This window comes from Seriola dumerili, unplaced genomic scaffold, assembly GCF_002260705.1.
Source record: "Seriola dumerili isolate Sdu_G_001 unplaced genomic scaffold, Sdu_1.0 BDQW01000012.1, whole genome shotgun sequence".
NCBI lineage: Eukaryota > Metazoa > Chordata > Actinopteri > Carangiformes > Carangidae > Seriola > Seriola dumerili.
In genome coordinates, this window is record NW_019174267.1 from 586189 (window position 1) to 593885 (window position 7697).

Here is a 7697-nt window from a genome sequence, read left to right on the forward strand (position 1 = left end):
TGGACTGAGGCTTTGATACTTTCACAGTATTAATATAGAAGCTAGACCTGATCTATAATCACACTACACATGGACACAGACCTTTACACTGGAGGAGCTTTAAAGTGTTGATGTATTGTTGCTATTTCAGGGGAAAGAAACTGGTATAGGATGTATTTACAGCAGGGTCCAGATCCATGCATACAGCAGCTCAGAGCCAACAACGAAGGAGGCCAAACAGCCGGGCTGCCTACCACCTCTCACTGCCCCCCCGCATGCCCACTGATACGACATGCGACACAGAGCATTTGATGTGGGTGTGAAGTGGCCGGGTGAATGTCTTCCACTAACAAGCCCTTGTCTCGGGCGGCTGATGAGGCAGTGAGATATCTTGTCCCACTGGGAAACAAGGTGACAGGTGGGGGGCCTCATTATGCAAACACCCTGTAAGAAATCCCCCCATTAGTGGATGACTATTGGCCGAGAAGCGGTCACAGTTGTCACGGCCGGCTGCGAACGTCACCACAAACGCCCCAACAGGTGGAGGCAGCACAACCTTTGTGAAGAGGGTCCTGGAAGAAGAGAAGCACACCCTGCACTCTGCAGCCCTCTGGGCCTGTGTGCGTCACATGATGAATGTTGAAGCTGCAGCATCTCAATATACCACGATGACGAAACCTCCTCACAGTCCTGGGGGGCTCGTCTTTCTATGCCTCTGTGCCGACGACCAGGACCAGAGGAAACATGTTTTCAGGTCGTCTCATTCTCATGAACGTGACATCTCAGCAACGTCTTCAGGGAATTTGTTCAAATTTGGTTCAAATATTCACCTGGACTGAAAATTATGTTTGGTGGTCAAAGGTCAAAGGTCAAAACACTTTTTGCCATAACTCAGGAATTTATAAACTTATTGTGACGCAATTATCTCAAATGTTTATCAAAAGGTATCCCAAGATTCATTGCGTGCCAGGAAACAAACCACAAGGCGTAAATTCTATTTCCATCAGTTTTCTATTTGAGATATGTGCATGTCTTCAACTGGGGGGTTTGCATCTTATCATTATTGACTTATTGTTTAACAACCATGGCTGTTTTTCTTGAACCTTATCCAAAGTAGTTTTAGTTGCCAAATCTTTTACACCTAAACCACGTCGTAATCACTGGTTTGTCTCGCTCTAAATAACCATATCAGAAATGGTCACTTCAGTTGTTTAAAGAAATAAAGGTCCTTTGCAAACTGGTTGCAATTTAATGAGAGTTTGGTTTGGTTTCAAATAGTTGAATTTCCCAACAGTCCATATTTTTGATTTGCCTTTTACTCTGTCTTTGTCTCCACAGCAGCTCTTCATCAAATATTCATTGCTGTTTGTTTTATCTGATCATTTGTATGAAAGAACTGTACCTGGCAGTAAAGCTAACCTTCATGAGAAACAGGCATATTGTAAAAGCAGTATATGTAAATGTTGTAGCTTCACATTGTTGTAGGGCCTGAAAGAAAGCACTTCTTTTTTATCCAGGTCTTCTCAGGGGGTCCTTTGATTTTGTTTTTGTCCTTTCTTTTTCCACATGGATTTTCTGAAAGCTTCTCGTGGTTCCTTCGTCATCGCCACCGCTGGTTTTGTCCTCGGAGAAGGAGCAGAAAGGTCACGGCTGCGATATCCAACAGAAACTCTGTGTGTGGGAGCTCTGCCCGGCCATATTTTCACTCTGTTTGCCTCTTTTCACACAGTATCGACGCAGTGCCACCCTCACAGCCGTGGAAATGTCAAAACGCCCTCTCCACATGTGTGGGTGAGCACAGGCAGGATAATGTGTGAAGAGATGTGTGGAGAGGTGCTGAGAGACAGTTAGATGGAGGATTCAGTAACGCTGAGGACAGGAGAGGGGCCAGGTAAAGAGTCTCTCTCTGGCATGAGGCTACAAATATTATTGTCCTGCCTTTACATAGTGTTTGAACCTTAATTAGTTAGAAGAGGGAAAAATGAAACACCTGTAATAAAGACACAATGTTTTGATGAACCTCCAACCACGTCCTTGTACACTAAACACAACCTGTTGACGCTGCATTGCATGATGGTCTATTTTCTGCTGCTGTGAGCGGGTGATGCCTGAAACTAACAAAAGATAGAGCTGCTAAGATGAGATGATCAAACCAGGTCCAGCTGGAATCAATATTAGCACCAAAATAGTGAGAGAAGCAGGCGTGAAGCAAGAGGCAACTGAGATCAGAAGAATACACATTCACATGAACATTTTATTTTTTACAGTGATGTAAGACAGGGCCTTTTTCAAACACTGTTAGTATCTTTGATTGTTTTTTGTTTTGTAATCTGGATCTAAGAACGATTTAGTCCAGTCTGAAATGTCTCAAAAACTCCTTAATGAGTTTCCATGAAATTTTGGAGAGAGAGATTCTGAGTGAACAATCTCAACAAACTCAGATTGAGCTGCTTCGCCGTTGCCATCTTGGCAATGTCTGACTCCACCCCTAACATGGATAATCCAGAGATGGGCGAAGAGGTGGGGGCGTGTGTGGAGCAGAGACTTCGCAGCATGTCAGTTTGTGGCAAACATATGCTCAAACACCTGTCAGTCAAAGAGGCCACGCCCTCATTTTTCCATTAATTCAAGCCTTGATAAAAATGTAATCAGGTGAGTTATATAAACAGGTGAGTTATATAAACAGGTGTCATGAAGGAGGAAATTAGCTCTAGAGACCAAATCAGTTTTTGTACCAGGCTGTAAACATGTTTATTTCTGCTGTAAAGTTGGACATTTTAACATGGGAGTCTATGGGGACTGACTCACTGTTGGAGCCAGACTCCAGTGGTCATTACAGGAACTGCAGTTTTCAGCACTTCAGTGTTGGCTTCATCTTTCAGCTCTGGACGTTGCTGCTTGCGTGTACAAAAGGCTCTGTGCAGATGTCCATGTACCCACCAATTTAGCTTCTATTATACTCCCCTGCATACGTTCACACTGACGTCTGCAGACACGTGTGTGTAGTTGTTCTTGTTACTTTCTAGTGGCTGCGTGGGACAAATTGGAGGGTAAATAAATGGACCTCCACACAGAGTCTTGAGTACACCCTCTGATGACGACGTTCATGTCACTCAGACCCTAGCATACTGGTGGATGTGTGAAGTGTAGCACTACCTCTGTCAGACAAACTGCAGACATAACCGGCTAATCTTACCACGTTAAGGCAACAGGTTTATCTCACAAGACAAGATCGAATTCAGGGTCTCCAGACATGAATGTCTTGTCCTTGTTAAAAAATAAGATGACCATTTTTTCATTTGGGTCAATAAATATAACAAATGTGGACAGTGGCTGCTCGAGGATTATCCTGCATTAATGACATGATTCATTATCATTATCAGATGTTAATTGATTATTCCTACCACCTACTGTAATATTCATTGTTTACATTAAATTTGCCTGTCTGTAGGATTCTTAAATTTCTGACTTTGATGATTTCAATTGTTAGAATTCATTAGAAAACACATCGTTGAAGTGAACTCTGGGAAATCCTGGACTCCTCCTCTGATCACTTCCCTCCAGGTCCAGACAACTGAAGACTATTAAAGTTACTCTGAAAATGGAGCCTCCAATATGTTCCTCCGCTATAACAATTAACAGACACACATTAAGTGGCATTTACATATCATTAATCTTTCTCCGTCCCCCATAACTTTCAGGAGGTGAACATAACAAACAAGGAGGGGCTTTATCTTTTCACTTTCCCTCCTTCTGTCCCTACTCAGGCAGGAGAGCAGGTTGCTCTCTCGCCACGATTCAAACATACACCTCAAGATACTGAAGTTGTTGTGGCGTGAACACATTGTTAAAAACCAGAAGAATAACTCTCTGCTAACGCTTTCAAACTTATCAGACAGACCAGCATTAAAAAGGAGAAGCTCTTTTACAAACAAGAAACTAACTAGAAACAATTTTAGCCATGATGGCAGTGTGGCAGTGTGGCCGTGAGGTCAGTTTGAAATTGCGACAGGAGTGTGGGACATGACATCCAAAAACATTGCAGACTATTATCTCCCAAAAATCCCTGCTACATTGGCGCTGCCAGATATAAGACATTTGCCTTTCTGTCATTACGTGCACCAGACGCCCTTGTGGCCTTCGATTAAATACCACGACGGTCACTGAGGTGGATGCACTCGTCACAACACTTACCACATGCTGGAAATCTGTTGCCATGTTTAATTGGAACGATATCGCGAGAGGAGAAAACACACTTTCATTCTACTGAATTATCTCATGAACTACTGGATGGATTGTCCCACTGACTTTGCGATGCTCTGCCTGACCATGAGGTTGATATTTCTGCTTTTCAGACAAATGTCTAAACATTGGAGACAATTACCATCACATGTTGTTCATGTATGGAGTCAAGAGAAGAAGTTCATGCCTCTTATTGTTCCCCAGCACCCGTAAAAATGAATGTATGTACAGACACTCCGCCTCCTGATGATTATACCAAGAGGATGAAGGCCACGGACTTTGATGAGCCTCTAACTTTTCCATTGACACTGGATGGATTATGATGAAATCTGGCTCAGACGCTCGTGTTCCCATCAGGATCCACTGTAATAACTTTGGTGAGAGACAGAAAATATTTTCATGAGATTGTGAAGCCGTTCTCTGACATTACAACATTAGAATTAGAAACATCTAAACTGTGTGATGAGACGGGAAGATTTAACTCTGCGTGGATGCAGTAAGTGGGTGGCATTCCTGCTCAGCCTCCCATTTTGTTTTGATAATCTAATAATCTAAAGCCCCATGTGGCTCGTTCTGCACCAGGCACCAGGCTGTTTTAAGTGCCTGCCATATATTGAAGTGGTAATGGGAAAGTCATTTGCATGTAGGTGGTGCTGAAGCTCGGTGACGTAGAGATAAGCCGCAGGTCATGCAGTGGCTGCCATTGTAGTTTTGTTGGTGGTGAAATCCACTGACGTTAGTTATTTTTGTCAGAGTAAAAATTCAGATTTAAACGCTGACTGATTTTGGTTGTGAAGTCCTTTTGAATCATCTGTTAAGTTTCGAGTCAAGTGCCGAGTCCTCAAGTATGTGACTGCAGCCTGACTCGAAGTCCCAGCGCACAGGTTAATTACAATTTTAACACATCTACCAGATAAATAACTTTACTGTTTCTCTTTGAGTTTAACTTTAATTCAGGGGGCAGAACTGTGAATGTAATGAAACGTGTCACACAAACACAAGTTCATATCATTTTCTAACATCAGAAGCGGCCGTTACACAGAACATGATGTCTCAGGTTTGAATGTTTCTCTGAGAATGAAACAAAGTTCAGAGCGGAGTTGAACTGAGGAGAAACTGAACGTAGACAGGAAACATTTAATCAAAGGATTAAATTCTGCTACTTGATGAAACACTTTCAAAATTATACTGAATTAGCTCTAATCAAACTGATTATATTCAATTGCACGATGAATGGAAATTATAACAAGGGTGTTTTTCTTCATCCCAAAGTGTGTTTCATCTGTAATGTTATCATAAAACCCAACCATTGTTCTCTGTCCGTCTTCTGCAGACAATGACCTCTGTTGGTTTTGCCATTGTGAATGTGATGTTAATATGCAGCTTTTCCTCAAACATATTTGGTTTTATTTTTAGACGGCTTTGTTCTCCCGTTTCAGCTCTCGTCCTCCTCTGTTATTTTTCCCCTCGGTCTCTCTTTCACATCCATTATCCCTGCTGCTCTCCTCCCTCGCTCGTTTCACGCTGCGACCCGCCTGTCTGAAGAGCTGTGATGATCTTTTGCCACGTTGAGACATGCTAAAAGCTTTTGCTTACCATGGTCCATCTAATCACCATCCATAATGACCTGTCAAATCATCCTGAATGACAGAGGAGAGTTAACACAGAGCGCTGGATGTGACGGGCAGCAGCAGAACAATATGATGCCACTATATACAAAATATAAGGAGCCTGATCAGCTTTACAGTGTCTCTGTGTGTGAATTCTTCTCTCTGCTGCTTCTCTAAAGAAGTCATCTCTGCTGTTTCTACTATCTTGTTTCTGAGTCATTGCTAACATCTGGATTCCATCCTCCAGTGTTCATACCACTCGGCCTGCACCCCTGCAGCCTTCATCCCTGCTCAGCCCTCTCCAGCCGCCAGCTTTACCCAGTTACTCTTGTGACAATAAATCTCTTTACCGTCACCCAGTCTGCTCTGAGTCGAGGTGCGTCGGGTCCAAAAACAGATACAGATTTATTCAGGTGTGATTAAAAGTAAAAATGTCTTCAAGTCAAATACTGCTAACATATTTTAGAGCTGCATGAAATAATATATTTATTTTTACAACAGATCAAATGACTGTATCTTGTGCACTGTCTACTGATGCTATAATTCACTACTGAGCTTTAAACCTCTTTTAGCTGATAGTTTTGGTTTTACAACCATCATCGATCTCATTTCCTGCAGCAGTAGCAGCTGTTTTCAGAGAAACAGCTGTAAAAACAGCAGACCGACACACAGTGGAGCGCTCAGCAACTACAGAGCCAGATATTTCCCTCAGGAGCTGGTGGAGAACAAACACAGAGCTAAAAGGAGAGTTCATTTCAGACTTACATTCATTTACATTTACTCATCTGTCACACTTTTATCCAAAGTGACTTCCAGTGGGGGACATCACTAAAGCTTCAGTGCAGTAGGAAACCTTGCTGTAAGTGTCACATCTATTTAATAAGCGCAAGGAGATCAGATAGTGAACTGAAAGTGCATAATAAGAGCTAGTCAGACATGTCAGGTGTTAGAGGTGTTAGGAGAGGAGGTGCTCTCTGAAGAGATGAGTCTTCTGCTCTGATTGCATTTAGCTTGTTCCACCATCAGGGAGCCACAGACCAGAACAGTCTGGACTGAGACTGATACCAGATAATGATACCGGATAATGTTAGGCCGCTGCTTGCTGTGTTTCGACTTCATTAGTTGGTAATATATCAGTAGCAGGGAATGCAGCTGTAAAAACAGCTGTTAATGATGTACTTTTTATTTTCTTCTGCCCGTGGATAACAAGCCAAACATGAGCGATGCGTTCAGTGTCAGTTTGTTATCAGAAAATATTCAGACACATCTAAAACATCATGATAAAAATCAGTCTGGTGAACCAGAGTCAGCAGCTCAAACAGTCTGCTCTCGTCTGGCTGGTGTTCTGCCGACTGATAAGACTGAATCGATGATTTACAATCAATAACAAGTGACACGTCTATCCTGACGAAGTGGCGAGTGGATGCTAGTAGCAGTTAACATCACGCTGATCGAAGACCTAATGATCGTGGGGAAAAAAGTTGAATATTCAGATTCAGCATTCAGGCCAGAACTTGTACTTAACTGCTGAAAGATCCGTCACGTTAATATGTGAGGCCATAAGGGCTTCTAAGGTAAAAATGGATTCATCATTCGACAGTGAATGACATCACTCCGTCTCCATCACAACACAACAAGTCCTGGAAGAGTGTGAACCTTGGCGCTCTTTCATTTCCTCTAACTGTCTTTTTGAGTGTGGCTCCTCGCAGCAGGAAGCCGCTTCACACATTAATGACACCGCCATGTTGATTTGTTCAGTTGGGTCTGTGTGGAGACAGAACGTCCGCTGAGACAGTGATGTCCTGGCCACTGAATCAATGTCCTTTCATAGACAGTAACAACCTCCTGCGGTCCTCATGTGTGTGG